The 21,853-nt window shown below is 50.9% G+C and overlaps 1 protein-coding gene across 6 annotated transcripts in view; it reads left to right on the forward strand.

The window, feature by feature from the left end:
* Cdh23 (cadherin related 23) overlaps positions 1 to 21,853 on the forward strand; it is a 402,933-nt gene that overhangs the window by 43,383 nt on the left and 337,697 nt on the right. The window lies entirely within an intron of this gene.

The following is a 21,853-nucleotide window of genomic DNA, read 5'->3' on the forward strand; positions in this document are numbered from 1 at the left end:
GACACAGAGTCACAATCTTCTGGTTCTCTATTACTTATCTTATCAGTGAGAAGATATTGCAAAAGTGGGCCTAATAGGCTTCGGTCTGGACGGCCTGGCTGTGTTTGTTTCTCAGTTCTCTGATGATGCTGGTCTGGAGACTCTTGTGGAGTTTTGATACTCGGATGCTCCTGGGCTGTTCACGGGGTAGATGTGGCCTCCCTGTGGATGTGGCAGGCGTGTGTGAAGGGGCCTGGCCTTGGCCTTCTTTGTGGAAGGCAAAACGCCGCACGGGGCCTGACCTTGAGGGCTGACCACTTCTACCGACCTCCTCTCTCAATAGGTACTCCAGTCTGAATGTTGGTGAGGGGGAATTTGCTTGAAATACCACAACCCCAAACAACTCCATACTTGGAATCATCACCCCCTGGAGGTAAAACTCTATATGGCCCAAGGATGGTGACTGGGGTTGCCTAGTGGCCAGCGGCTTACAACACACTGCTAAACGCCAGAAGAGGCTGTCCCTGGTGTGTAGGACAATGCCAGAGCCCATTCCAGTCAGCTCACCCTCTGCCAGAGCTTGGGACAGCTGGGCTGGCATTTCCTGGGCTATGCTATGTGATTTTGGCTTGGACCCCTGGTCATGGGGCTGGTGATGCTACAACCTTCTTCCATTTAGAGAATTTAGGAACAAAAATCTCTTTCCTAGCATTGCTATGAAACCTGCCTCTCTAGAACCTTTGACGATTTGTCTAATTCTGTCTGTTGGAGTCTTCAAGAAACAATGATACTGGGATGTATATGACGTAGGTAGAGTTTGTTCTTATAACAGCCAGACTTACTGAATCTCAAGGCAGTGCCCTGAGTGTTTTTATATATCAATTCATTAAAAACAAACCCAAAAAGCAAAAACAAACAAACAAAAATACCCAAAAAACAAAAACAAAAAACCCCTCTCTTTAGGGTATCAGAAATAGGATTTGGCCAAGGGCTCTTGGCTCCCATAGAGTCTGGGAAGGCAAGTTCCAGGGTTAGAGACAGACTTGCACCTACCAGGCATTTTACTTTTTGGTCTCAATTTTCAGCAGCATGTGGTAGGGGACAGGGATGGGAGGGCAGAGTGGGGAGGACATGGGCTATTGCTATCTCTGTCATTCTGGGCTCCCATTCCCTGATTGTCTTTTCAAAGACCATCTCCTAGCCAGAGAAGACAGGAGTCAGATGACGTCATTAAGTAGATTGGCCTTCCTCTGGCCTGCCCACACAGCCCCATTTTCCAAGGCAAGGCCCCTCTCTGTGTGTATCCTGCTGTAGACGTGAATATCAGTTTCAGGGTACAGGGCCTGGGCGGAGGGACCGGGGGCCAGAACAGATCTATGGCTCCATGTCTGGTCAGGCTGGTGAACATCACACACACCTGGACGGCCTGTGGGCCATGAACAGCCATCAGGTACCTGTAGCATGAGATGACTGCTCAATCGAGCTGGCCTTAAAAGTCTACCAATGTGGATGGGGCTAAGATTAACTCTGAGCTCAGAGTCTGGCAGCACAGTCTCGTCACCCCAGTACTTGGAAAGCTAAGGCAGGAGGATGATGAATTCAAGGCCAGTCTGGGCTCTATATCAGGACCCCTGCTTAAAGAACAAAATAAATTAAGAGTGCCAATATCCTCTATGTGGCTGAGCTTGTGGCTAATTCTTCATCCTTGCGATCCTTTCCCCTTCTCATGGGATGCTCTCCTTCGTCTTACTTGGTCCTTATGTATCAGCTCCACCTCTCCATATTGGACAGTCGGGGATGCAGCTCTTGTGTTACTTTTCAAATCCATCTTCCCATTATTGTCCAGTCTTGGTTCCCTTCTTAGGTCCCTCCGGGCAGAGTGGCCGGCTTTCTCCTGTGCCTGATTACCCTCTCTGTGATGGTTGTTCATTTCTTAGATGATTGATGTCTCCAGGTAGACAGGGCTAACTCCGCGTCCTCGGTCCCCGGCCCCTTGCTTCACAAATGCTGGGGATGCCTGGTGTCTTCGAGCCAGTGGGGAAAACCTTCCAAGATTGAGGACTGGCTCCCTCATAGTGAGTGTCAGGAGGATGGTATCGGCGGTGGTGGAGGTGGTGGTTCAGAGAGTGGGCCCAGGAGAGCTTTCCCCCAGATGGCACAGACGCTAAACGTGCCTGTGCGTTTGAATGGCCCGAGCCACGCCATGCAAGGATGGTGATTTTTTATCATTCCAGATGCCTGCTGGGACTGCATGTAGCATATTTGCTAAAAAAACAAAACAAAACAAAACAAAAACCAAAAAAAAAAAAAAAACCAAAAAAAAAACCCATGGGTAGCCCAGGGAGGGACCTAGCTAAGCTTGGAAATATCCTACCTACCCAGCTCCTGGTAGCGTCCAGAGGCGTGTGTATTGGCTCAGGACCTCAGGTCCTGGAGTCCGTGATGTCTCCATTTTATAAGTGCCCTCAGCTCCAAGCTGTCTGTCACAGCTCGCGTCCCCTCTCCCCGCAGACACATGCTCTTCAGCCACATCCAACCACTCAGAACCCAGAGCATAACCTGCCCTGTTTCTGAGCTTTGATAGAGACTGGTCCCTCGGCTCAGGTGCGGGCTCCTTTCCCTGCCTGACAAGTTCCTGCTTAAAGTCCAGGTCATCAGTCCTAGAGGGCCCCGGCCTGTCCTCTCTCATTCTTGTAAGCTTTGTTATTAACTCTGCTTAGCACCTGAACACTTGGGCCCCAGCTCTTTGTGTGTAACTCCCCACAGGGCTATTAATTTTTTTTTTTACATATTAAGTTTATGAATAACAGCATTGCGATTAATGACCATTTTAGTGTTTCGGTGTATGAGAGTGTGGCTTGGTGACATTAGCTGTGGTTTATTGACTCCTGGCCTCCCGCAGGTTCTTGTTAAGCACTTTAGATGTGTGGCCCCCCGGGGATCCACCGTGAGCCCCCTCGACGGATGGACTCTTATCTCTGCTTTGCAGCTGTTTAAGTGAGCCTTTCCCCAAATGCAGGGGGCCCAGCTTGGAGTGGGCTGGGGGATGCCTGTGAGTGGGAGAATGGATGAGCAAGTGAATGAATGGCCATTGAGCATCTGGCCAGCCCCCTTCCCTTGGCTCCTCATCCCTCTATTTGTCACCCGGGGTGGCTTCATAGGGAGCTGACTCCCCCAGGCAGACCCTCAGCACCCCCAAAGTGTCTTGAGTCACCGCGAAGGTGATAATGCCCACGCTAATCACCTGCACGAGAAAATTAGTCTTGTCAGGAGCCATTAAGGTGGGAACTTGGGAGGCATTAGGATGGAGCGGGCCCAGGCGGTGCCTGGCACTGCTGCCAGTTGGCACTGATTAATTTTTCTGCAAACTCCATCAATGCCCAGCTGTTTTGTCTGGACCCAGGGAAAGCAATTTTCAAGTGGGCAGACCCGGCTGCATCGGTCTTCCACACGGAGGAGCTCAGGCCTGCTTGCCACTCTTGACATCTCCCAGGGAGTGGTGGGAGAGGAGAGGGGGTTGATGGGAAGGCAGAAGGGAGTGGAGGAACCAGACTGTGAGCTGGGATGTGGGACAGTGGCGAATGAGGGAGCCGTGATAGGATATTCCAAGGCAGGAATGGGCCTCCAGGACTAGGCTCAACCCTAATAGTGGGGAAGGGCTCTCTTCCCTGAGGCTCTCTAAAGAGGCAGACAAGCATCTCTCAGGAGAGGGAGGGCAGTCACAGGGAAACCATCATTTCTTTATCCAGCCCCAGGCAGTTTCTGAGGACTGATGCAGGCCTTGTGAGGGCTGTGGATTCTCTCAGTGAGGGCTGCTGAGTAAGCTGCCTGGGCTGCAGGGATGGAAGGCATGGGTGTGAGGGGGTACTGGGGGTCCTGACTGTTTGAGGGGCATTTGACACCAGCCTGCCTACTGATGATGAGCACAGAGGCAGTGACTCTGTAGGTGACAACAGTCAAGAGACTAGGGTAGGCAGGTCAGCGTTCTTGCTGACACGAGGTTGAAGGTCACCTATTTGGGGGTGGGGGGTAAGAGCCTGGATTCCTCAAGTTCACCCCAATCCCACCTGAGAGATCCTCAGAGAGCCTATGATGAACCCAGAGGCCGCTTGAAGGACAGTTCTGTAATCATTGCTTCAGTCAACGGAGTCCCACTTTACAGATGGAAAAACTGGGGCCTGGATGCTGTTGTCTATGAGGAGCTTTGTGGGCACCATCCAGGAAGCTGCTGTGATTGTCTATGCCACAGGAAGGTACCAATTCTCACAAGATTGACAGCAACCACAGGACTTGTCTATCCAGGCACAACCATCATAGTGGATTATCTCATCGTTCCTGGACCAGGCAGCTCCATGTTATTGGCCAAGCCCATGACAGTCTACAGGGGTACAGAGCCAAAAGAGCAGTGGAGACTGGGGACGGCACCATAGAGAGACAGGAAACTTATTTTACTTTTATTTTTATTCTTTATTTACTTATTTGGGGGTTTGTATTGACATAAGAAACTCAGGCCGGTCTTGAGCTCGCAACTGCTCCGATTTCCAGAATGCTGGGCTTACAGATTTCAGCCACCACATCTGGCTTCAGAGGACCACGTTAGATCATACTGGTGTGTGGTCTTGAGACAGCCTGAGATCATGTCATTATTATCAGAAGACCATTATCCCAGGCATGGGAACACCAGCTTAGGTCAATAACTCTAAATTGATTGATTGATTGATCGATTGATTGATTGCTGGCCTGGAACTCACTACATATGCCAGTCTGGCCTTGAACTCACAGAGCTCTGCCTGCCTCTGTCTCCCCATTAGTGGGACTGGAGACATAGACCACTGTGCCTGGCTGCTTTTTTTCTTAGCTTTTTATTTTGTCATTATATTAAGCGTGGAAGAGAGGTGCTGGAGAAGTTCAGAGAGCCCCGTCATCTCGTTTCTCTTGCCTTTGACATCTTGCACGACTATGATACAATTATGGAAACCAGGAACACAACATTGCTATGATGCTGTTAACGATAAAGAGTGTTTACATTCCACCAGCTTGCCCCATAAAAGAACATTCCCTCTTTTTCCTCAGGCAAGATGATTTATCTTAAATTTGTGCTTTAGCTTTGGTTAATATTTGGGCAAATTGAATCTTACCCTGGAGCCTTGGATATCTGTACACACACACACACACACACACACACACACACACACACACACACGGTATATTCATTCAACAGATTTTTCCTTGGGCATTCTATTTCTTGGGTGCTGTTCCAAGCTCTGGGGTTTATAACAGACAGACACACATCCCTGTCTCAAAGGAGTGAGCTAGTCAGGGGACTAGACAGGAATGGAGATCAACTATCTAGTCTACACGTGTTAGTGATAAGGGAGAATAATGAATGGTCTTTATGCAGGCCAGGGGCGGGCAGTAGTGCTAGTAGCCTGTACTATGTCTATTCTTACCCCAGCCCCAGAGGCCACGGTGAACTCCCAGCAAAGGTGTCTCACTGTCATCTACAAGGTTCATGCTCAAGAACAGCACGATTGAGTTACAAAAAGTAAAAAAAAAAAAAAAAAATTATAAAAATAGATCTTATAATGTTTTTAGTAAATTTGCGATTTCATATTGGGCCCCGCTTGCAGCTATCCGTGGACCACAGATTGATAGGGCCTGCCCTTTCTAAAGCATCCTGTAGGGCAGTTTGGAAGCCACTGTCTTGGTCAACCAGTCACATTTCAGCAAATGGAGAAAAAGGCCTGAGAGGACCAAGCTCACCCCAGGTCTGTGGGAGTCACGGGGTGGGGGGTCTGGGTTGCAGCCTGTCTTGCCTATGCAGAGAGAACAGGCCTAGGAGAGTAGCAATGTCTTGGGCTGAAGACCCAGCTTCTTAGGACTTGTTGGAGTTTGTAGAAAGGGCTTGTGAGCCATGGCTGCTCTGCCCTGGGGGCTAAGTGCCTGAGCAGAGGCAGTTGGGGGTCACTCATGAGCTCTTGTGGTCAGCAGTAAGAGAGAAAAGAAGTTATGTCCTATTTGTACAAGTGACCAGATCTTGAAACCTAGGAGCCCCCAGGTCCTGAGGTCTTTCAACTCCCTGGAGGATGTCCCTCTTCCTTCTGGGAGGTTATGAATTCATGGGAGAACCTGAGGGAATGTCCACCACTCCTCATGTCCTTTTTCCCAGAAGAGCACAGACTTTCCACAGAGGCATGGAACAGGATCACTGGCCTCAACAGAGACTCCAAGGGTGCAGCTACTCCTAACAGGCTCTAGGCCAGCACACCTGGTGTACACGCTGACTGTGCACTGCCCATTGCTACGTAGGGAGGAGGGAAGGGAGGAGGGAGTAGGGGGGCAGGTGTTTTGGAGGCAGCTGTAATAACACTAATGATGACAATGATGACCACCTGTCATGTGGGCAGGCTGTGAATGGCACACACCAAACACCTGTGCCAGGCTGTGCCGGGGAGGGGAGCAAGGGACACAGATCACAGATGACTGGGGAAATGGCAGCTATCTCTTATTACACGGGGCTTTGTCTGGAAATATACTGCTCTGTCAGCTTTGTATAGCAAGCTGAGAATGGCGGCCTCATCTGTTTTGCAGATGAGGAGGCAGAGGCTTGGAGAAGTTAACCTGAGCAAGCTTGCATGGCTTCTGCAGGATAGAGTTGGATTTGACCCCTTGGTGTGGCTGGACCCCCCTGTGCACTTAAACAGCAGCTCTTAGATTCCGTATGTGGGCTAAGCTTTATGGATCCCTGGTTTAGAGCATAGATGTCCCTCACCCCGTAATAAGTGTCTAGTTCACACCATGAGCTTCAGAGTGATGCTAATGCTCTGAGAAGAGAGGAATTTATTCAGGGCCTCAGACTCAGAGAAAATATCTCAGGAGAGGTGGCAGTGAAGGGTTGTGGCAAATATCATTTGGGGGTTTCTACCCCACCTCAGATCATTTGGTTCACAAACAAAAGACACAAAACCTTTATAAGCCTTAAAGCACCAGAGCTGGTCAGTCGACGTCCCTGCATCTGTCCGTTTGTACTTTCTGGACAGCACAGAGGATGACTAGCATCGAAGGACCTCCATTTGGAGATGGCTTCATTTGTGGCAGCTACTTATTCAGAGGTCTCTACCCCACCCTAGATCATTTAGTTCCTAAATAAAAGACACAAACCTTTGTATTTACAATACGTCTGAAAGCACTAGAGCTGGGCAGATAACTACGCTTTATGCTCTTTTGTCTACTTCCCAGTCAATGATCCCGAGATATTGCTTCCTGTGTCCCACCTGGGCGGCTCCTATTCTTTATCTAAGAAAGAATCTAGAAATTTGAGTTCTCTATTTGAGTTAAAAGGAAGTTCTTGCTGCCCTGTGTTGTGTTCACCAAAGTGAGGGGTTGCTGGAGCTAGGTTAGCTGAAGCCACAGACAGGCCGGTCACCAGTAGGGCCAGTCAGGTGTTAGATAGGAGAATTGGGCCATTGTGATTTAAAATAAAAAAAAAAAAATACAATGACTGTTTAGTTCTTGGGTCTCATAGCTAGGTGGCCTACATGACATCACCAAGAGTGACAAACCTCCCCACCCCATTCTATTGTGTTTTACTTAATAGAGGTGGATACCTGCTAGGTGCCCACAGGTCCTCAGCTCATAGCAGGAGTTGGGGGGTCTTTCTGTTCTGCTGCCCAGCAGGACTGGTAGGATCCTCTCTGAGCCTGTCACCCAGGAATGAGTCACTTACCCAGTGGCTGAGTAAGTGTAGGGCCACTCCCCCAGGGAGAGCCTTGTACAGACCCCAGACTCTGGCTCTGTTCATGGAGCCATGGGAACTTAGGCACTTCTGCTTCCTGGGCCATCAGGCCTTCGGACCCTTGGGAGATGTATGTCCTTGTTGGTGAAGATCCTCAGGGCCGGCCACACTTCTGCATAACGGCCCAGGGGGAGAGTAGGTTCATTAGGCTCCTGGCCTTGGGTTTCTCTTTGGGTCTGAGGAGAATGAGTCTGGCTATCAGGGTGAGAATGAGCTGAGCTTGCAGAGGGCTGGGAACACTTGGGCTCTAGGGAGCTGGCGGAGGTATAATTTACAGGAGTTGAAACCCTCCAGCTGGCTACAGAGACCAGGCTGGCAGAGGCGACTTTGAACTTGTCATCACTGTTCTCATCCCTACGGTGCTTTATGAGCCTCCGGGGATGTGTGCCTGACAGTCAGCCCTTGACCAGGAACAGCCAGTCCCAGGAAAGCTGTCCCCAAAGGTCTTTACTTGATGCCTTTGCTCGTTTCTCCTTTCCGGACCAGAGCATTGTATACTGAGCCCCAGAAGTGGAGGCTTGGGGCCTGGGTTCAAATCCTAGCTCTACTTCTTATTAGCTGTGTGACCACAGACAAGGCTCTTACCCTCTCTGAGCCTCATTCTTCCCATCTTGAAATGGGAAGGATCGAATTTTCTTGGACAGATTCATAGTGGACTTAAGAAGGAGCTTTGAGCAGGGCGGTGGTGGCACATGCCTTTAATCCCAGCACTTGGGAGGCAGAGGCAGGCAGATTTCTGAGTTTGAGGACAGCCTGGTCTACAGAGTGAGTTCCAGGACAGCCAGGGCTATACAGAGAAACCCTGTCTCAAAAAAACAGAGAGAGAGAGAGAGAGAGAGAGAGAGAGAGAGAGAGAGAAGGAGCTTTGGAAATGCAATTGCTATATGGAGTGGGTGCTATTGTAACTGAGAGATTTGTCTCTGGAGCCCCATCCCCCACAGTACATCTTCAGCAAAGATGGGCTGTGCCACCCCTATATTTAACTTTCAGTTTACTCTCGGAGAAAGTACGGGTCATGATTCTACTGAGTCTCCTCTTAGATACCCAGAAGCCTTTGGCACATGGGAAGGACCTATATGGAAAAATAGCCCCCATAAATACTGCCTTCTTGTTGGTCAGTTCTTCCCCAAAAGAATGAGTCAGAGCTGCGGGTAGGAATGATCTCTTGAGGCCAAAGCTCTCTGGTTTGGCTTCATGCACGATTCTTCCAAAAGCCTCGGGCTCCTGGCAAGACCAGGAAAGCCCTTGAAAGATCTCACGTCTGTCTCAGTGAGGGGCAGCTTTGTGTCTCCCTCACTAGAGAAACTCACCCCCAGCTCATCCCGCCTCACCTTTGACCCCTGCCTCACCATTTCCCAGCTTCCCTGTGTTCCTCTTCACACAACAGCTCACAGACAGGCCCATCCTAGAATCTGCCCTGATGACCTTGGGGATGCCCAGTCCTTGTGACCTGCCCCTCCCTGGGGACAGATGTCACCATGTTTCTCCCTCCCAGCCATGACCAGGCTCTGAGCTAAGAACTTTTGCCACGACTAGCTCATTCTGTCTTCACAACACTCCGTGAAAGAAGTGTCGATGACAGGCTAGAGGGCTTGTCGACTCTACAAGCCAGTGAGTGACCTAGCCAGACACAGACCAACTCTCTCTCCCTACCTGGCCAGCTCTCTACAGTCTTCGGTAGAGGTTAGAGTGGACATGGAAGATGCCCCGGTCCCCTCGGAGCAAGGCACTCACTCTGCCTCCAGCTGTGGTCTCTTCCTCACCCACCTTCATGCCACAGTAGACAGAGGTGACAAAGGCCTCAAGTCTTGGTCCCCTCTGCTCTTGGTAGGCGAGAGGTCTGCCTCATGTCATACAGTCCTGCCTGGGATTCCTTCCCTGGGCTACTGAGCAGCTGGACCATGTACAGGGGATGGAGTCCATCTCCTTTGACAAGTGAGTTTGCTCTCTTGGACAAGTGGTTCAAGATGCATGTGTGGTGCTGATGAAAGAGATGGGCTGGTGTTCAGGATTGGGTCTACACTTCTAGGCCTCTGTGAGCTCGTGGGAGAAACTGAGCTGTGGGTAACTCAGGGAACATCTGTCTCCCGTGGTCTCTGGTCGGCTATCCCCCGTAAGTGTGACAGGTACTCCACCCTGCTCCTTCCAGTCCTAATTCTCATCTGTGCTGTCCCAAATCTAAGGTAGGGCAGCAATGGCTTCTGGCCTCTGGCTGTCATGGAGTGAACAGGGCAGAGCCTGCAGATATAGTTGTGATTTCTGATACTGTTCACCTCGGGTGGACAGCCCGGCCTCATGGCTAAGGACATCACCCCTGCAGGTTGGTGAATTCCCTGGACGATCAGAGATTCCGACGTGTAGAGTCTCAGGATACTGTTGGGCAGGGGAGCAAAGCCAGCTCAGCCACGGTTTCCTGACTCTGGTCTCCAACCAGCCACCGCTCTTGAACCCCGCAGCCCACTGCATTCTAAGGGACTGTCTAGGTCTGTACTCGGGGAGAGAGAAAGCTGTGACCTCGCTGAGGGCAGGAACTGTAGCAGCAAATGCCAACTAAGCAAGCATGGCCTTCTCCGATGCCCAGAATCCCTGTCAACGGGCACGGGCGTGGCCCGTAGTGGGGCTGGTGCCGTGAGCAATGACTTCGAAAGTCTGCAAAATGCAAGAGCACGCTCATCCAGCCTGCCACAGACTTTCACTAGATGCCTCTTTCTGAGGTGTGTGGAGAGACACGGGAACATGGGACAGGTGGTAGAGCTTCTCACGGTGTGTCACCAGAGACGGTGCAGAGACCCTAGCGGGATGGTGGTGGGACTGAAGCAGCCTCCTGTCATCTGTGGTGGTCCAGGTCCCCTCTTTGACCCACACTCTTTTTTTTTTTTTTTTTTTTTTTTGGTTTTTCGAGACAGGGTTTCTCTGTGTAGCCCTGGCTGTCCTGGAACTCACTCTGTAGACCAGGCTGTCCTCAAACTCAGAAATCCGCCTGTCTCTGCCTCCCAAGTGCTGGGATTAAAGGCGTGCGCCACCACCGCCTGGCTTGACCCACACTCTTTCCCATGTCTTGCCACAGGACAGAATGTGATCTGGGGGCTGAAAGCCCCCATTGCTAAGGCATTTCCAATATGGCTGATCCCCATCCTTTGGTCCTGAGAGAGCCCATATGGAGTACCTGCCAGCTTCATGGGGGGGAGCTGGGAGTCTCACCCCAGAATGAGGGCTCAAGTCTGAAGTACTAGTTTCTTTCCTGGTGTGTGCCCTTGCGATGGCTGCCTCCGTTTCCCCACCTTATAATTTAGGCAGAGCAGGCTTGCATGCCTGGCCTGTCCCCAGGAGTTCTGATACTAGTGGAGGTTTAAGGACCGCCCCCTCTTTCCACCTGTAGAGATTGTCAGTCCTGACCTAGACCTCTAGTTTCTTTACTTAGAAGCTCTGGGTGGTGGTGAGGTGGGGTGGTCAGAGAACCTGTGTTCTACGCACATTCTTAGCTAATGCTGCTGCTGTGTGGAGGGGGTGCATACCCAACCTGGGACTGCTGTGTTGGCTACGCTGTACCCCTGAGTGTCGGTGTCCTGCCTTGTCCAGCCTGGGTGATTCAGTCCCGGACACTAGCTGGCCTTAGAGCGGTGATTCTCAACCCATGGGTCGCGACCCCTCTTGGAGGTTCAAACAACTGCTGGTTCTCAGAGAGTCACCTGAGACCATCCGGGGAAACACGGCTCTTTACATGACAATTCTTAACGGTAGTAAAATTGCGATTATGAAGTGGCTGGGGAATCACCACACCGTGAGGAGCTGCATTAAATGGTTGCAGCCTTAGGAAGGTGGAGAGCCACTGCCCTGCAGTATGGAGTGGGAATCCCTGGGGCCTCTCTGGGAACAGGTTATGCTCACTTGACCTCAGCAGGAGTCACTTCCTAGGTCCCAGGCAGGACAGCGAGGAAGGGTACTGAAGAGATGACTCTACTTACAGCAAGCTCCACCCCCCGCCCCCACCCCACCCCCAGCCCTGCCTCCTGTGTTGACAGAGTGGTCACAGGTAGCCCATAATCACTCCTGACAGCCTTCACGAAAAGCACAGGGACAATTAATAGTCAATTAAGGTACAGAGAGCGGCTTCCTTCTCCAGGTGCCCCCCCACACTGACACTCGTCGCTGAGGGAGTCCCAAGGAATCTGCGGGTCCTGTGGAAGTGGGGTGTCATGGAGGGGGTGGTGGCTTCTGAAGCTGGGGAACCCCATTCTGCATGGACACAGCTCCTGGCTGAGCACTCTGTGATATGTTCAGCCACAGGCTACAGGGGAGGAAGCACTTGAGCCTGGTTGTTCCCCCGAGGGAGCACTTACTTCATTCTCAGAGCATCCGTCTTCCTTTACAGCAGCGGGGCTGGTTAGTGTAGTTTGCAGAGTGTTACGCTGTTGTGGTGAAATAATGTCACGTGCTGCTGCGTGGCTGGGACTGGTTGTCCCCGTCTCAGCTGGGGATGCCCCTTCCTCCCATGCAGGGTCCTGCGACAGCCGGAAGCCATGTAAGACAACAACAGCACCAGGCCTTCCCTGGTTGCCTCCTTCAGCCTCCTAGTTTTTCAAGTTTCCATTAATTAATTTATTTATTCAGTTTACATCCTAATTGCTGCCGCTCTTCCCCGTCACCCCCGAACGTAATCCCTCCCCTTTTCCTCTGAGAGGATGGGGGCTCCCCTGGATATCTCCCCCCATACCTTGGCACATCAAGTCTCTATGGGGCTAGGCACATCGTCTTCTACTGAGGCTAGACAAGGCAGCCCAATCAAGGGAACAGATTCTACAGGCAGGCGACAGCTTTAGGGACAGCCCCACCCCCACTCCAGTTGTGAGGGGACTCACATGAAGACCAAGCTGCACATCTGCTACATATGTGCCATGGGCCTCGGTATGCTCTTTGGTTAGTGGTTCAGTCTCTGTGAGCCCCCAAGGGTCCAGGTTAGTTGACTCTGTTGGTCTTCCTGTGGAGTTCCTATTCCCTTCAGGGACCTTGGTCCTCCCCTCAACTCTTCTATAAGACTCTCCAAGCTCTGTCCAATGTCAGGCTGTGGGTCTCACACAGCCTCTTAGATTCTCTGGACGAGGAGGTGGAAAGTGAGGTGTGTAAGGGTGTGTGTGTGTATGTGTGTGTGTGTGTGCAGGTTCTTCTAGACGAGGCCTCTGACCTCAGAAAGCCAGGATCCCAGGTGGACAGCCTCTTTGGAGAAGGAAGATGCCCACCCCTGACTCCAGGGAAGATGCAAATGGCTCTGTTGGAGGCTGTGCTCACCCTTAGCTCAGTGCCTGTGCGTGGTGGTGGGCTGGAGAAATCAGGTAGGGGAACGGTGTCGCCATTCAACCCCCGGAGGTCAGTATCTGGGTCTGTTTGGGAAGTAGCATGCTCTGAAATTAGATCAGGAGCTGTATAGAAAAGACAGCCTGCCTGCGACCCCAGAGGGGGCTGATCCCTGCCTCAGCCTGGTACCCTCATTCAGGGTGCTGACATATGGGACGGTGACACATGACATCTGACACATGCCCAGCACAGATCCGGGCACACCGTCAAGGCTTCTAACTCTCAGCTCCTCCGTTCCTCCGCTCCCCGCCCACTTCCTGGCAGAGAATGACACTTTTTTTCCTCTCCTGAAATCATATTCTGCCTTGTTCCATGCTCATTAAAGGAATGCTGGGGGAGTGGATGCAGGCCTACCCCCTGCTGCCCTGCCCTCTCACCCTGGCAGGCTCTCTCCTAGACATCTGTGCATGTGGCTGAGAGCGTGGAGCGGGTGGAAGGCTTGTGACGGCTGAGGGAGATAGCTGCTCTCACCTCCCTCCCCGTGCCTCTTTCCTCTGCCATAGATTTAGATACTGTGACCAAATGGCAGGAAGGGTGGCCCACCAGGACCTTCAAGGCCAAACGCACCTTAATGTTAGCTGCCCCATTCTGCCTGACCTGGGCTGCCGGCTCTCCATTCTCTGTTCATTCAGAGCCGCGATCTGTCATCCACAGACCAGTAAGCCATCAGGTGGATGTTCCTGGGAACAGGTGAGGAGCGATAGACCTGCTGCCGTCGTAGACCTGCCAACTGTGGAGGCGACACTGAAGTCGGGCCAGCCTACCTGTGTGTAGGTAACAGGGGCCTGGAAGGTCAGATGGCCCATATTCCCACTACAGCTCTTTTATTGTCTGGGCACTCAGGCTCCGGAGGACACCCCCATACCCAGAGGTCTGTGATGAGTGCTAGTCTCATGGAAATGTAATTCTGTCCCAGCCCTGCTGTGCTCTTCTAAGTCTCCCCTGGGTGGTACTGAGTGGACCAAAAGCTTGCGGGTGGAAAGAGCAGAGAGTTTGGTAGTACAGGGCAATGAAAGTCTCTCACGGTGAGTGACTCAGTGTTGGCCTGGCTGTGAGTACTCGTGTGTCCCTTGCTGGTGGCGGCTAGCTCCTCTCAGTAGTTAAAATAGGAATGGTAGCAAAAGATGTCCTTTAAAATCCCCTTGTATTCTAGCACTCCTGAACTCAAATCCCCCTTTCTTCCAGTCTTTTCTGTGTCCTGTAGAGTTACAGGAGCTGTCATTATGGAGTTTACTGCCTTAGTATTTTACTCAGGGTTTCTATTCCTGTACAAAACATCATGATCAAGAATCAAGTTGGGGAAGAAAGGGTTTATTCAGCTTACACTTCCACATTGCTGTTCATCACCAAAGCAAGTCAGGACTGGAACTCACACAGGGCAGGAACCTGGAGGCAGGAGCTGATGCAGAGGCCATGGAGGGGTGCTGCTTACTGGCTTGCTTCCCCCGCTTAGTCAGCTTGCTTTCTTATAGAACCCAAGACTACCAGCCCAGGGATGGCACCACCCACAATGGGCTGGACCCTCCTACCTTGATCACTAATTGAGAAAATGCCTTACAGCTGGATCTCATGGAGGCATTTCCTCAAGGGAGGCTCCTGCCTCTGTGATAACCCCAGCCTGTGTCAAGTTGACACACAGGACCAGCCAGGACAGTTAGTTTTCTTGTCTCAGTGAAATGTCCGACCAAAGCAACTTGAGGAAGGAAGAATTTATTCTGGTCCAGAGTTTGCAGACATATAGTCCATCATGGCAGGAAGAACGGATGGCAGGAACCCAAGGCAGCTGGTCGCATTGTGCCCACAATCAGGAGGCAGAGAGAGAAGAATGCACAGTGCTCAGCTAACTTATCCTTTCTACTTAGTGGGGATCCCAGCCCACTGCATGGTTCCAGCCACCTCAGGGTGAGTGCTACCACTTTAACCCAGTCTAGAAACTTCATGTAGGAGAGAGAGAGAGAGAGAGAGAGAGAGAGAGAGAGAGAGAGAGAGAGAGAGAGAGCTCCATGTGGGCACTCCTGGAGGTTTATGTCCTAGGTGATTTAAAATCCTATTAAGTTGATATCAGTAATAACCATCTCTGTTATATAGGCATCAAGCCTTTTGGTCTCTGGCTTCACCAAACCTTTATGACCCCTGTGCTTATGGCTGCCAGAGTTAGCCTCTGTGTCATTGGCATGAGGTACTTTGAGCACACAGGGACAGTGCGAGCCTGTGCTGTGCCAATCAGCTCTCCCTACAGCAAGGATGCCTTGGCTCATCACGTTGTGTGAAAACAGGTTTATTTTAAGGTATTTATTTACTTATTCATTTGTATGTGTTTTGCTTGCTCCCATGGTTGTGTGTCATATGCATGCACTATCCTTGGAAGCCAGAAGAGGGCATCATATACACTGGAACTTAAATTACTGGATATTGCAAGCTGGCATGAGGTGCTGAGAATCAAACCCAGGTCCTCTGGAAGAGTCGCCGGTGCTCTTAACCACTGAGCCAACTCCACAGCCTCCCAAAGCAGGTTTATTTTGGACTCATAACAGCCTGGGTAGTTCCACACCATGGTCAGTTGCCCCTGTGGTCCGTGGTAAGGCGGCATGCCACTGTGGGAGACACACGTTCATCTGTTTCATGGCCAGAGAGTGGTAGAGAAGAGGAAAGGGCTTGGGGTTCTGTATTTCCCATGAGGGTGAGTCCCTGTAATGGTTTCTTGAAGTTTCCACACTTCCTAATAGCTCTGCATGCTGGAGACCAAGCCTCTAACGTGGGTACCTTTGCGGAGAGTTCCTGATCTAACGACAGCAAGCAGCTGCTGCCAGCCACATGTGATCCTTTAGAAGCACAGTGAAGTAAAAACACCCAGAAAATTCTCTTTCTTGTTTCCACTGGCCACCTTTCAAGTTCTCGGTCATCGCTTGGGTCCCGTGGTGGCTGTGACAGACAGTGGACGCGCACAGTGTTTCCATTACCACAGATACTTGGGCATGGAGTGTCTGGTTCTGAAATAAGAGCCTGAAACTTGACAGTAGACCAGAGTCACCCATCTGGAGGAGAGTTGACCCTTGCAGGAGCACTCAGGCCCTGGCTCCTGTTCTCTGGCCCTGACTGTGCTCCCTCTGGCCCTGACTGAGCTCCCTCTGGCCCTGACTGTGCTCCCTCTGGCCCTGACTGCCCTCCCTCTGGCCTTAAAGTCAAGGAAAATTTTCTATTAGTGGTGTGGGAAGAGGCCACGGAACCTGAAAACGACCAAGAGGCTGAATGAGCAATCAAGACAGAGGGCCTGGAGCCAGCAACCCCCGGCCAGTGGTTCAGGGCAGCCATGGGTGTGGTGCTCGCCCAACGCAGTCCTGCCAGGTGTGTGTGTGTGTGTGTGTGTGTGTGTGTGTGTGTGTGTGTGTGTGTTTACAGCTGTTTACCTGATGTTCTGTCCAGGAGGGAAATAACTCTCCCCACGGCCACTATGAATTCTCTGCTGCCCCGGGAAAGGCAGCCGCTGTGATGGGAACATTGTCTGCAATCCTGTCAGGTAGCCACCTTGAGTGACAGGCGGAGGAAGCAAGCCGCTGAAAGCCATTACCCTCGCACTTCAGTGCGGTTGGAAAAATAGTCATAAATTAGTGCCGGGTGCTGAACGAGGGGAGAGGAAAAAACACAAAAAGAAAAAAAAAAAAGCCTCCTTGAAAGTCATCATTTTTCTCCTGAGGGTGGAGGAGCTCACAGGAGGTGGCAGGTGGCTGCGGCACCTAGCCTTGCTGGTCAGCCGGCTTGGCCATATTGGCAGATGGAAGCAAAGCCAGAGAGATGGTTTGGGAAGGCTGGAGGGCCACCCTCTGAAGACGAAGCATCCACCTTTATGTGTGCACATGCACATATGCATGTCCCCATTCCATGTGTGTGCTCCTATGCTTTGCAAGGTGGTGTCCTGCTTCCAAGCGAACTTCCATCCCCTGTGTTGTATCGAATCAAACCAGGTGACCTGATCTTTATCTCAGGCTGTACTGAGATTCTATTCTATAGGGTTGTTCTCTGTTTCAAAGACCCGTGTGAAACGCCCAAGTCTGAGAAGGCTGCACATGGGCTCTTGTGTGTGTGTGTGTGTGTGTGTGTGTGTGTGTGTGCGTGCATACCCTCAGGGCTACCAACCACTATGGAGGCTTCCAGTTAGGATGAGGTAGAAATCGAAGGGAGGAAAAGGCATATCTGTGGGATGGTCCTTACTTATAGGCCACAGGCTCCAGATTCTCAAAGGAGCCATGAATAGGGGCCAGGCACAAGGCAGACAGGTAGGCCCCAAGCTCCTTGGCTTTGGAGTTTTCTGAGGTAAGGGTAGAGAGGGTAGGCTAGACCTGGGTTGTGATAAGCACCTGCCTAGGCTTACAAAATGGTGTGAACTTGAACCACAACAACCTGGAGGTGAATCCTGGAGTTGTTAGGCCTTAGAGAAATCTGTTTAGAACAGATGGTTGGGTTCCATCCCTGGGATTTGGGGAGTTCATTTTTAGCAGGCATTGGGTCGCTTGTATTACTCCTGTGGTCTGGGTGTTGTTGATGCTATCGTTCTGAAGACCCCACATTCGGAACCCCTGGCGGTGCAGCTTAGACTGTGAGGCTAGGCAGGTAGGGCATACAGCGTGGTAGCTAGAACATGGTTCCTGGCTGCAGAGGTTCAGACTGTCTCCGCCACTTGTCTGCAGGGTGTCCTTAGGCTAGCGATGTAGCCTCTCTGTGCTTGTCCTTCCTCTTCTGGGAATTAGGAGAGGAGAGCAATCCTATGCCCGGGGTCAGAGTGGAAACTTGACTTGCTTACTTAACAGAGCTTAGAAGAGATGGCTTCAGTGTTCTGGGTTCCTGTAGAGTTACCCCCACTTGGCAGGTGAATGAGCTGAGCTTTAGAGGTTGCGCTGCACATTCAGGCGACACCTCACACCCCGCCCCCCCCAACCCTGAAGCTCATCAATTCCTCTTTACTTGGCTCTTGCTTAACCCTGTGTCCTGTCTCAGTGGTACACACCTTTCCCCTTCTGGCAATGTGTGTGAGTTGGCGGGGGGGGCAGACCTTATTTCTACCCTCTCATCAAAAGAAGTGTTGTAGGATAAGTGCTGTAGGTCACCCTGACCCTTACCCTCTACCACTTCTCACTCTCCCAATTCTGCAGCGAAGCCCAGGCTACCACCTGCTATGCTGCTTTCAAGGCAAGCCTGAGGCTTATCTGGAGCGCTGGGATGGGGACGAAAAGCCTGGGAGCCAGCTAACCATACACACACGTGGAGATACAGGGGCCTGTGCACCGGGCACATCCACGTGTACATACACTCCAGTGCACGCTACGCTCACTCAGTGCGGCCGGAACCATTCAGTCTTTCTGTGGCCCTTTGTAAAGGGCATGGGCTTCCTTGTCAGTGAAGACGACATAGTCACGATGATAAGCTGAAGGGTCTGGTCCCTAAGATGCCTGTTCTCCATGTCTGGATGGTTCTGTAGGCAGGAGTCTGGCAGGTTCTCTTAGGTCTATATTTCCCTCCGGTATCCTGAAAATCCCCTGGGATGGTTTGAATGAACACCGTCAGCATGTGTCAGTGTTCTGCCCCATTCCTGAATCCCCTCTTAAGTTCTGGGCATCTCACGTCTCAGCTAACTGGGCCACCCAGGCTGGACGTGGGCTGCAATGTGGCAAGCTAAGAAGTGTAAGGTGGGGACAGGAAGAGGGGCCCTCAGGGCAAGGAACTAGTGGGAATCGCAGAACACAGCATTTGGACCACTTACAAACCAGGCTGTAAGGCTCCTGGCCGAGCTGCCAATCAATTCGGACTTCCTCTCCTGTTTTCCCTTCTGCTTGCTCTGCCTGGCCTTGGTGTGAGCCGAGGATATTCTCACGGCAGGACCTTTGCACTTGCTGGTCCTTCTGCCTGGGACATTCTCCTGGAGTCTTTGCAGAGAATTCACCCCCGTATTCCTCTATGGAGCTCTAGAGAGCAGGAAACCTCTCTTTGCCATGCTTCAAGCCGTGTGCCCGGCTGAGGGCTTGGCACACAGGAGGTTTTCTTAATAGATCTTTATTGAACTTTTTAAAAAAGGTAAATGTTAGAGCGGATGGATGGAGGAGAAATGGCGGGACTCTGGTAGGGAGTTCTCTAAGCCCCAGGTTCTTAAACCATAGGTTACAACCCACTTCTATACCACGTAATTGAAAATGTTGGCTGTGGGGGAAAAAAAAATCAGCAGTAATCAAAGTGTCTTGAAAACCCACTGATCAAAAGTGAATTCATAATAAACACATCATGGATAGAAGGTATATCTGTGTTCCATTGCATCATGTCACTGAAGCCTTGGGTGTGAGCACTCCACATACACTCTCTGCCCCGTGCGTAGCTTCTCATTACACAGTGCCAGTGAATGTCACCCAGACCACTGTGGTCCAGTTCCGAGACCGTGGCGCGTTATGCACTACATTGTTTTCCTTTTGCAGACAAAGCTTCCTGCCCTTATAGAAGCATAACGGCTTAATTAGGGCAAGGAGAGACGTTTCTTATTTTCCAGCCATTATTCTTCAGCATGCAAGTATCAAATTAGTATGCCTTTGGATTGTATTGTGTTAGTTGGTGTGGTTTTTAAAATGGCTCTTGGAGTTGCTGCCTTGGGTCTCATAGAAAATCGTTCAATGAATTCTGGGTTGGGATTAGGATAGCATTTCCAATGAATTTGGAAATGGCCCTAAACATACTTCTGCCATGTTGTGTTATGAGTTTATGTGAAGCAGTGTTCCCTTCACTGAGAACCACGAAAGCGGAATGCCAGTCAACCCTGAAAAAAACACTGAAGACACCCCACAGCCCACAGCACCAGAGATAGAGCCAAGGTTTAATTATTTTTATAAAAATAAACAAGTGCATCCTCGTGTTCGTAGGCAGGATTTCTTTCATCTTTAATACATGCCGAGAGTAAATGTTTGTCAAAGAATTACTTGGAAAACTCGTTTGTGATGTATTATCAGGAAGTGTTTGTCCAGCACTTTACATACCTGCATGTCTGCCCTAGTGTAAAACTGTACTGTGTGAAGTGGGGTTGCGAGTGAGCCAAGTTCAAGAAACTATGTACTAAGGAGTGAGGTCTCAGTTGTGGGCCCAGGGGAGAGTGGCCAAGCAATGGGTCCAGCTGGATGGGAGGTTTTGAGAAGAGAATTATGGCAGAAAACAGAGGATCACCACAGGCCAAATCATTCCCCTCTGGACTTGAGCCTAGGTACTGCTGAGCAGCAAGCGTGTGCCTATAACAAACACAGGGTCTTTGACACAGCCCCCTTATGGTCTTTCTTCTTTCTAAAGCTTTAGTGGCTCCCACTGGCCATAACTCCTTTCCAAACTCCTTAGCCACAGATCAGCCTAACTATGATCAGACCATGGCCCTTGGGGGAGGGGTGTCTGGGTAGCCCATGTGGATGTTTGGTTCCCCTAAAAAGAGTTATAGTCCCTGTACTGGCTGTCTTTGTGTGTCAACTTGACACAGGCTGGAGTTATCACAGAGAAAAGAGCCTCCCTTGGGAAAATGTCTCCATGAGATCCAGCTGTAAGGCATTTTCTCAATTAGTGATCAAGTGGGGAGGGCCCATTGTGGGTGGTACCATCTCTGGGCTGGTAGACTTGGGTTCTATAAGAGAGCAGGCTGAGCAAGCCAGGGGAAGCAAGCCAGTAAGTAACATCCCTCCATGGCCTCTGCATCAGTTCCTGCTTCCTGACTTGCTTGAGTTCCAGTCCTGACTTCCTTCAGTGATGAACAGCCATGTGGAAGCATAAGCTGAATAAACCCTTTCCTCTCCTACTTGCTTCTTGGTCATGATGTTTGTGCAGGAATAGAAATCCCGACTAATGCTGGGCGGTGGTGGCGCACGCCTTTAATCCCAGTGCTTGGGAGGCAGAGGCAGGCAGATTTCTGAGTTCGAGGCCAGCCTGGTCTACAGAGTTCCAGTACAGAGAAACCCCAACTAAGACAGTCCCCTACTTTCTCAGGATGGTCAGAGTGTTGCCCCAAGTTGATCTGGCCATTTACCTTGTCCCTCCCAGGTGCCTTTTCCAAGTCCTTCCTGGCCACAGACCTCTGTCTAGGAACGCTCCTCCGTAGCACACCCTCTTCTAGGTCGAGGGTAACTTTCACCTTCTTTACTGGAATACTGGGTCTGAGGACATCAGACCTGAGCAGACAGCTTTTCCCAGTGCACCCTTGTTACCCACAGTTCCCCAGTCAGACTCACCACCTGTGGTGATGATCTTCAAGAGAACCTTCTTTCTTTCTTTCTTTCTTTCTTTCTTTCTTTCTTTCTTTCTTTCTTTCTTTCTTTATTTATTTATTTTTATGTGGGTCTGAGGGAGTTGTTGCATGTAAATTTAAAAAACAAAACAAAACATTCCTATCTTAGCCTGGGACATCAGCCCTCTCTCCTGGCTTAGCTCTGAGAGGAGGTCCCACTCCCTACTTGTCCATTACTTTCAGCTTAGCTCTGCCAACAGCAATCAACAACCAGGCTTCTCTCTCTCTCTCTGCCCACCTTTGGTCCATGGATGAAGACACTTAGACAACTTTATTATTTTAGAACTTGTCAGGTAGCACAATTGCTGGGCGCAGAATCTCCTGCCCTAACCTAATCAGCTAGCAGCTGGCTCCCACCCTCGGTGCCCACCAATGCCTGACACGACTGCTGCTTTCTTCTCCTTCCAATATATAGCTGAAAAAGCTCCCCTGAC

Source organism: Mastomys coucha, unplaced genomic scaffold (genome assembly GCF_008632895.1).
Source record: "Mastomys coucha isolate ucsf_1 unplaced genomic scaffold, UCSF_Mcou_1 pScaffold3, whole genome shotgun sequence".
NCBI lineage: Eukaryota > Metazoa > Chordata > Mammalia > Rodentia > Muridae > Mastomys > Mastomys coucha.